Below are 7,733 nucleotides of genomic sequence, written 5' to 3' on the forward strand. Positions count from 1 at the left end.
CCAAACTCCTAATAGAGAACCAGATAGCACAGCTCCACAGATAGTGGAAGCTCCTATTGAGCCTCGTAGGAGTCAAAGAACAAGAATAGATAAGAGTCTTGGAGATGACTATATAGACTCACAACGTGTCATTTTTCATCTTGTAGAAGGAGACAGAGAAAATGTTAGAAGAAAAATACCTATAGTAATGACTATAGAAGATGATCCTAAGACATATAAAGAGGCCATATCCTCTAGAGACTTAGCTTTCTGGAAAGAAGCTATAAATGATGAAATGGAATCCATACTATCAAATCAAACATGGGAACTAGTTAACTTACCTCCAGGTTCTAGACCTATAGGTTGTAAGTGGGTATTTAGAAAGAAATATCACACAGATGGGACTATCCAAACCTTTAAAGCTCGACTAGTAGCTAAGGATTTTAGACAAAAAGAAGGGATAGATTACTTTGACACATACTCTCCTGTAGCTAGGATAACATCCATTAGGATATTATTTGCGCTAGCTTCCATACATCATCTTCACATCCACCAAATGGATGTAAAGACTGCATTCCTGAATGGTGACCTCAACGAGGAGGTATACATGGAACAACCTGAAGGATTCGTTCTACCAGGAAATGAAAACAAAGTATGTAGATTAGTCAAATCATTGTATGGATTAAAACAAGCACCAAAACAGTGGCATGAGAAGTTTGATTCCAAAATACTTTCTCATGGTTTCATGCATAATGTAGCTGACAAATGCATATATTCTAAAGTAGATGGTAGTTACATCGTTATTATTTGTCTGTATGTTGATGACATGTTAATAATAAGTAATAAAATGGAAGGTGTAACTGAAACAAAAAGATTTCTATCTTCCGTATTTAAAATGAAGGATCTTGGACAAGTTGATACCATTCTTGGTATCAAAGTTAAAAAACATTGTGGGGGTTATGCTTTGTGTCAATCTCATTATATTGAGAAGATACTAAACAAGTTTAACCATCTAAATATAAAAGAAGCAAAGACCCCATTTGATCCAAGTATCAAGCTAAAAGAAAATACTGGAAGAATAGTTGCACAATTAGAATATGTGAGTGCTATAGGGAGTCTTATGTATGTTATGCAATACACTAGACTTGACATCGCATATGCTGTGAGTAAACTTAGCAGGTTTACTAATAACCCCAATACTGAACACTGAAATGCAATAAGTAGAGTCCTTGGTTACTTAAAAGCAACCAAAGACTTAGGACTATTTTATTCAGAGTTTCCTGCCGTATTAGAAGGATATACCGATGCGAGCTGGATATCGAGTGCAGGGGACAACAAGTCTACTACAGGGTGGGTATTCACCCTAGGAGGTGCAGTTGTATCTTGGGGATCCAAGAAACAGACTTACATAACGCATTCGACTATAGAGTCTGAATTTATAGCCCTGGCTGCAATAGACAAAGAGGCTGAGTGGCTAAGGGATCTTCTATTAGAAATTCCTTTCTGTGTAAAGCCTATATCGGCTGTGTCACTACATTGTGATAGTGAAACCACATTAGCTAGAGCTTATAGCGGGACTTATAATGGTAAGTCTAGACATATTAGTCTTCAACATGATTATATCAGACACTTGATTCGAGATGGAATCATTGCTATTTCTTATGTGAAATCAAGCAATAACCTGGCAGATCCTTTCACTAAACCTCTACCGAGAGAGGTAGTAAAGGCTACATCTAGAGGGATGGGGTTGAAACTCTTCAACTAAAGTTCTACCAGTGATGGTAACCCAACCCAAAGTCAGAAAATCTCTAAATTTTGGGTTTAATGGGTAAGAACAAGTCACTGATATGTGGAAAGTTTTTCAGCACTAAAATTATAAAACTTCATCCATAATAGATAAGTGCTGAGCGTTACGATAGAAGGTTGAGTCTTAGAACTCTTAATGAAATCCAGTCTATAAGGACAAGTATCTTATAGTAACAGAGATACTGGAAGGATTTCACCTATGTGAACGTAGAGATGGTGCCGTCTTTCATGAGAGTTAGGAGTTTTTCTCTCGGGATCGTTCATGAATTAGGATAAGCACATGACCATTAATTGTGCTGAGCAAGATTGTGAGAACTCTAACAAACACATAACAAATATGTGTGTGGTATTTTCAATTATGTTATCTAGGAATAACTGGTTCAAAGCTGCGGCTAACAGTCATTTCGACAGAGTTTTGAAATACTTACACTAAGGAAAGATTAAAATCGAAAGATATCTTTCTTTATGCATATAAGCAAATTATTCTGACAGTATTGTTTAAACTGAGAAAATATTTTTATAAAAATCAAGTGGGGGATTGTTGCAAAAATATTGATTTTAATAAAAAATATTTTAATAATAAAATAAAATATAATGTAAAAAGTTGTTTTGAAAAAACATTTTTCTACAGGTTTTTTGGGAATAGTCCCACATGGAAAAGAGAAGAGAAAAATCTGTGGTTTATATGAAGGATGTGGAGTATTATAATATTTACCTACCTAGTCAGTGGACTATGGACCTTGCGTGTTCCAGTGCGTACTCGCGCTCGGGCTCGAGCAAGGGCACGGGCTTGGGCTCGGTCTCGGTCTCGGTCTCGGACTCGACTCGGACTCGGTCTCGGTCACGGTCACGGGCACGGGCTCGGTGCGAGGGCGTGGGCATGTGAGGCAGTGTGGCTGTAGAGGCGCTAGTGGCGCACTTTGCACTTCGCAGAGAGAAATCTCTCAGTATAAATAGAGGGACTGAAAAGAGCTGTTGCAGCAGAAACTGTAATAGCTGAGCCATTAGTGCAGGGTCCAGCTGTAACTGCTGCATGGCTAGCCCAACAGCTAGAAAACGGCTAGCTGTTGTCTCACAACAGTCAGCATGCAGCAGCTTGATGGTCCATGCACAACAGTCAAAAAACGGCCATAAAACGGCTAGTTTTCCAACAGCTAGAAATGGCTTAATGAAATTTAAGTCTCTGGACCATAACCCCCTAGCCATCCTAGCCTATAAAAGGAGGACCTGGATGGGTTTCCAATCCATCTCAACTCACTCCAGCAAACTCATACGAACTGAGACAGCCAGCCCCTCTCCACTCAAATATTTTAGTGTTTCCAGCAACATAGGATGGCTTAAACCTTAGCTTGAAGAACAGACCAGCGGTGTGGTCTAGAACGGTTCAACTGAACCAGTAGCTGAAGATTTGAACTGACCTGTGGAGAAATTTTTCTCTTCTTTTCTTTTTCTTTTGGGATTTTTTCCTCTATATTGTAATACTGCCAGAATGCGTGTAATTGAGTTCCATTTGGTAGGCCTTCGTGTTTGCTGAACGCAGACCCACACCAGGCTCGTCGTATCCTAGAAGCTATTTGCCTGTAACCTACCAGCATACTCAATTCACTTGAGTAGGGGCAAATAACGCTTTAAGGACAGCGTTTCAAACGTGCTTCAGCCTGTCCTGATTTCTGATTATTTTGCACTTTTCGGTTTCCACATTATACAGAAATACATTAATCTGTATAATTTCCAACATTTTACAGTGTGGTCCACTTGATTTTTGGAACTATCTGATTTTTTGGCTCAAATCTTATGACGAGCTCACCAAGTGTACGGACAGTTTGGATATAACTCATACCTCATAATGGGACCAACAGAACATGGTGTCGTCACCACACCAGCCACATCGGTGGTGTGTGGCACACCAGCCAATTCACTTCCCCATTCTTGAGCTACAAGTACAACCGCATCAAAATCAATACACATAAATTATCTTATGCACGCATCTCAACGTAGTGAGTGCTAACACGTAAATCCGTACGTTCAAAGTTGGTTTGATTGGATTATCTTAGCCGTCCAATTGAAGAGAGTTGTTGTTGACTTTTCTCTTCTAGTGTTCATCTGTATGGTACAAATGAAGAGGCTACGTTCCTTTTAATGTTTGGACCAAGATAGATCAGTGGATAGTTCGGATACATGGCTACCCTATCCATCGGGCCCAATTTTAACAAGTTAGGGTCAAATTCCTCAAACCCACTTAGAAATCGGATCAAGTTCGGGTCCATCAATTTGGACTCAGTTAAAAGATGGATCTAAGTCATCTTTGCATTTTCAGTCCGTACTAAACAGACCATGACCCATATTTCTCTTTGGAGGGTATTTTGTACCTCCAGCAGGGAGTTCAAAAAATGAAATAACAGCAGTGGTCCACTGAATCTTTAAAATGCCAAGATTAGCAATTAAGACCTCACAACCTGAGATATTATTTATGCAGCACGGCCTGTCCATGGTCCAATGCTTCAGTTAAGCATGGGACCCACTTGTACAAGTTAAAATTTTTACAACCTTTTACAAGCATGTCATGATGTGGGGCCCATCCCACAACAGACCAATTCTATCCCTAATTGTCCGCCTCGTGGGCCCAACCTTGGAACTCTGCAGCTCAAAATTACTCTGATCGGATGCTCCTACATTACCGAGACAGCTATTGAATCTGGACCATTTATTGCACAGCACGCCAACAACGCAGTGAACCTATATCCAATCTCAAGTCTCGCCCACAAACGATAAACAAGAAGAAATATAAACTAGAAACAAATCAAAGTAATCCAAACAAACCACAAGACAAAATATATATGGAAAAACCCCAAACTAGGGTAAAAAACCACAGATGCAAACTTCCACTATAAAGAATAATGAAGATTACAAGACAATATACTAACCTCTCCCTTGGAAGTACAGAGAAAATTCCTTGCCCACACCTTAGAAATATTTCCTAATAGTCACTTTAACCCTATAATAGCCCTAGGGACCCCAATTTATAGTTTTGGCAACTTTTCTTTCGCACCCTTACGAAAGGCGACACAGAAATCCACAGTTCGCATCAGATTCGAAAACGAATTTGTGTAACCACGACCGGTCGAGCAAACTGCACGATCGGTCGAGCGGACCTCACGACCGGTCGTGTATGGCCCACGACCGGTTGAGCACCTCAGACCTAAAAATAATGCTCGCTGGAGTTCGAGTCATGCCAATCTACCACTGGTCACGACCGGTTGAGTGGGCTCCATGACCGGTCGAGCAGGGGCCACGACCGGTCGTGCGTGGCCCAGATGTGGCTCCACTTCTCAACAATCTCCCACTTGGAGACACATCGCCATAAACCTTTGTCTTCTTCATCCGGAGTGCACCACCTCCCCGTCTTCAAGCCTAAAGACCAATCAAAGCTGAACAGAGCTTCAGCTTCTCCCATGTGACCGCCTTGGTCAGCATATCCACAAGATTCTCACTTATATGAATCTTCTCTAGAGCAATCGATCCATCTTCCAGTAATGAACGTATGAAGTGATATCTGATGGCAATATGCTTGGTCCTTAAATGAAAGGCTGAATTCTTAGCCAAGTGTATTGCACTTTGACTATCATTGTACAGCTTGCAATCTGCTTGCTTCTTACCTAACTCCTCCATAAAACCTTGCATCCACACCATCTCCTTACACGCTTCTGTAGCCGCAACATATTCTGCTTCTGTCATACTGATAGATACTATCTTCTGTAATTGAGAGACCCAACTGACTGCAGCACTACCCAGAGAAAAAAACATAACCTGTAGTGCTTCTTCTGCTGTTGATATCTCCTGCCAAATCTAAATCCACGTAGCCATGTAGCATGATTTTCGTTCCACCATAGCACAGCCCTACATCCTTAGTACCTACCAGGTATCTAAGGATCCACTTCATAACTTCCCAATGTTCCTTCCCGGGGTTGTTCATGAACCTGCTAACAACTCTCACTGCTTGAGCAATGTCTGGCCTCATTCTCACCATAGCATACATGAGACTCCCAATAGCTGACGCGTATGGGACTTTAGCCATGTAGTCTCGTTTCTCCTACGTCTTTGCACCTTACTCCTTAGATAGTTTAAAATGGTTGGCTAATGGAGTGCTAACCGGCTTAGCACCTTCCATATTGAATCGATCAAGTACCTTGGCTATTTACTCTGCCTGTGACAAAACTAATTTCTTATTTTTCCTGTCATGCTTTATCCTCATGCCTAAGATTTGTTTTGCAACTCCTAAATCTTTTATGGCAAATTCTCTTGACAGTTGTCTTTTGAGATCTGAGATATCCTTCATACTTTAACTGGCCACAAGCATATCATCAACGTACACAAGAAAAATGATGTACGACTTATCAAACTTCTTCAAATAACAACAATGGTCTACATGACATCTCCTAAAACTGTTTCCCAACATGAAACTATTGAACTTCTTATACCACTACCTCGGGGCCTGCTTCAGGCCATATAGACTCTTTTTCAGTCTGCACACCTTATTATCCTTTTCTGGTGCCACGTATCTTGTCGGCTGATGCATATATATCTCTTCTTCAAGGTCCCCATGAAGAAAGGCTGTCTTAACATCTGGCTGCTATAAATGTAAGTCCTTTATAGCCACTCTACTCAAGACCATGCAAATCGTAGACATTTTTACCATAGGTGAAAATATTTTAGTGAAATCGATACCTGCCTTTTGTTGAAACCCTTTTACAACCAATCTAGCCTTATACTGTTTCAAACCATCGTGCTCCTCCTTCAATCTGTAAACTCACTTGTTATGAAGAGCTTTCTTACCCTTGGGTAGATTGACTAGCTCCTATATACGATTGGACTCAAGAGAGTCCATCTCCTCATCTATGGCCTGCTCCCACTTAACCTGTGTATCCGACTGTAATGCTTCTTCAAAACACTCTGGTTCACCATTATCTGTCAACAGTAGGTAATGTAAGGAGGGTGAGTATCGGACTGTGGGTCTCCTCTCCCGAGTAGACCTCCTCATAACTGGTGTATGCAGCTCTGCCTCATAATGCTCATGTGCATGATCATCCTGTGGCGTTGTAACACCCATGTCCTGTAACTCTTCTAACTCTACGAATTCTTTCTCCTCAGCCTTATTTTTCTGCACATTGTCCTTATGTATTATTTTTTCATTAAAGACTATGTCCTTGCTTCTGATGATTTTTCTGTTTTCTGCATCCCAAAACCTGTAGCCAAAATCATGATGCCCGTAGCCTATAAACGTGCACCTCCTGGACTTCACATCCAGCTTGTTTCTGTGCTCTGCATCAATGTAAACATATGAAATGCAACCGAACACTCTGAGATGTGCAAGGTTCACTTCTTTCCCAGTCCACGTTTCTTCTGGTAGCCCACTATCCAATGGTGCTGAGGGACTTCTATTGATGAGATATGCGGCAGTATTTAAAGCATCTGTCCAAAAAGTCTTGGGCAACCCTGCATGTAACCTCATGCTCCTGGCGCGCTCAAGGATGGTCCTGTTAATGCGCTCAGCCACACCATTTTGTTACGGTGTCCCTGGAATCATTTTCTGATGTTTAATTTCATTTGTTGTATAATACTCCTCAAATCTCTTATCACAGTACTCGCCCCCATTATCAGATCTGAGACATTTTACTGTTTTACTAGTCTCGTTTTCTACCATAACTTTTCACTTCTTAAATACATCAAATACATCAGATTTATGTTTTAAGAAATAGACCCACAGTTTTCTACTAACATCATCTATAAAGGAAACAAAATAACGTGAGCCACCAAGAGATAATACCTGTGTCGATCCCCACACATCAGTGTGTACAAGCTCCAACAGATGCGTCTTTGGAGCGCGTCCCGTCTTCTTGAAACTTACCCACTTCTGCTTACCATACACGCAGTCCCCGCAGAATTCTAAG

Source organism: Magnolia sinica, chromosome 8 (genome assembly GCF_029962835.1).
Source record: "Magnolia sinica isolate HGM2019 chromosome 8, MsV1, whole genome shotgun sequence".
NCBI lineage: Eukaryota > Viridiplantae > Streptophyta > Magnoliopsida > Magnoliales > Magnoliaceae > Magnolia > Magnolia sinica.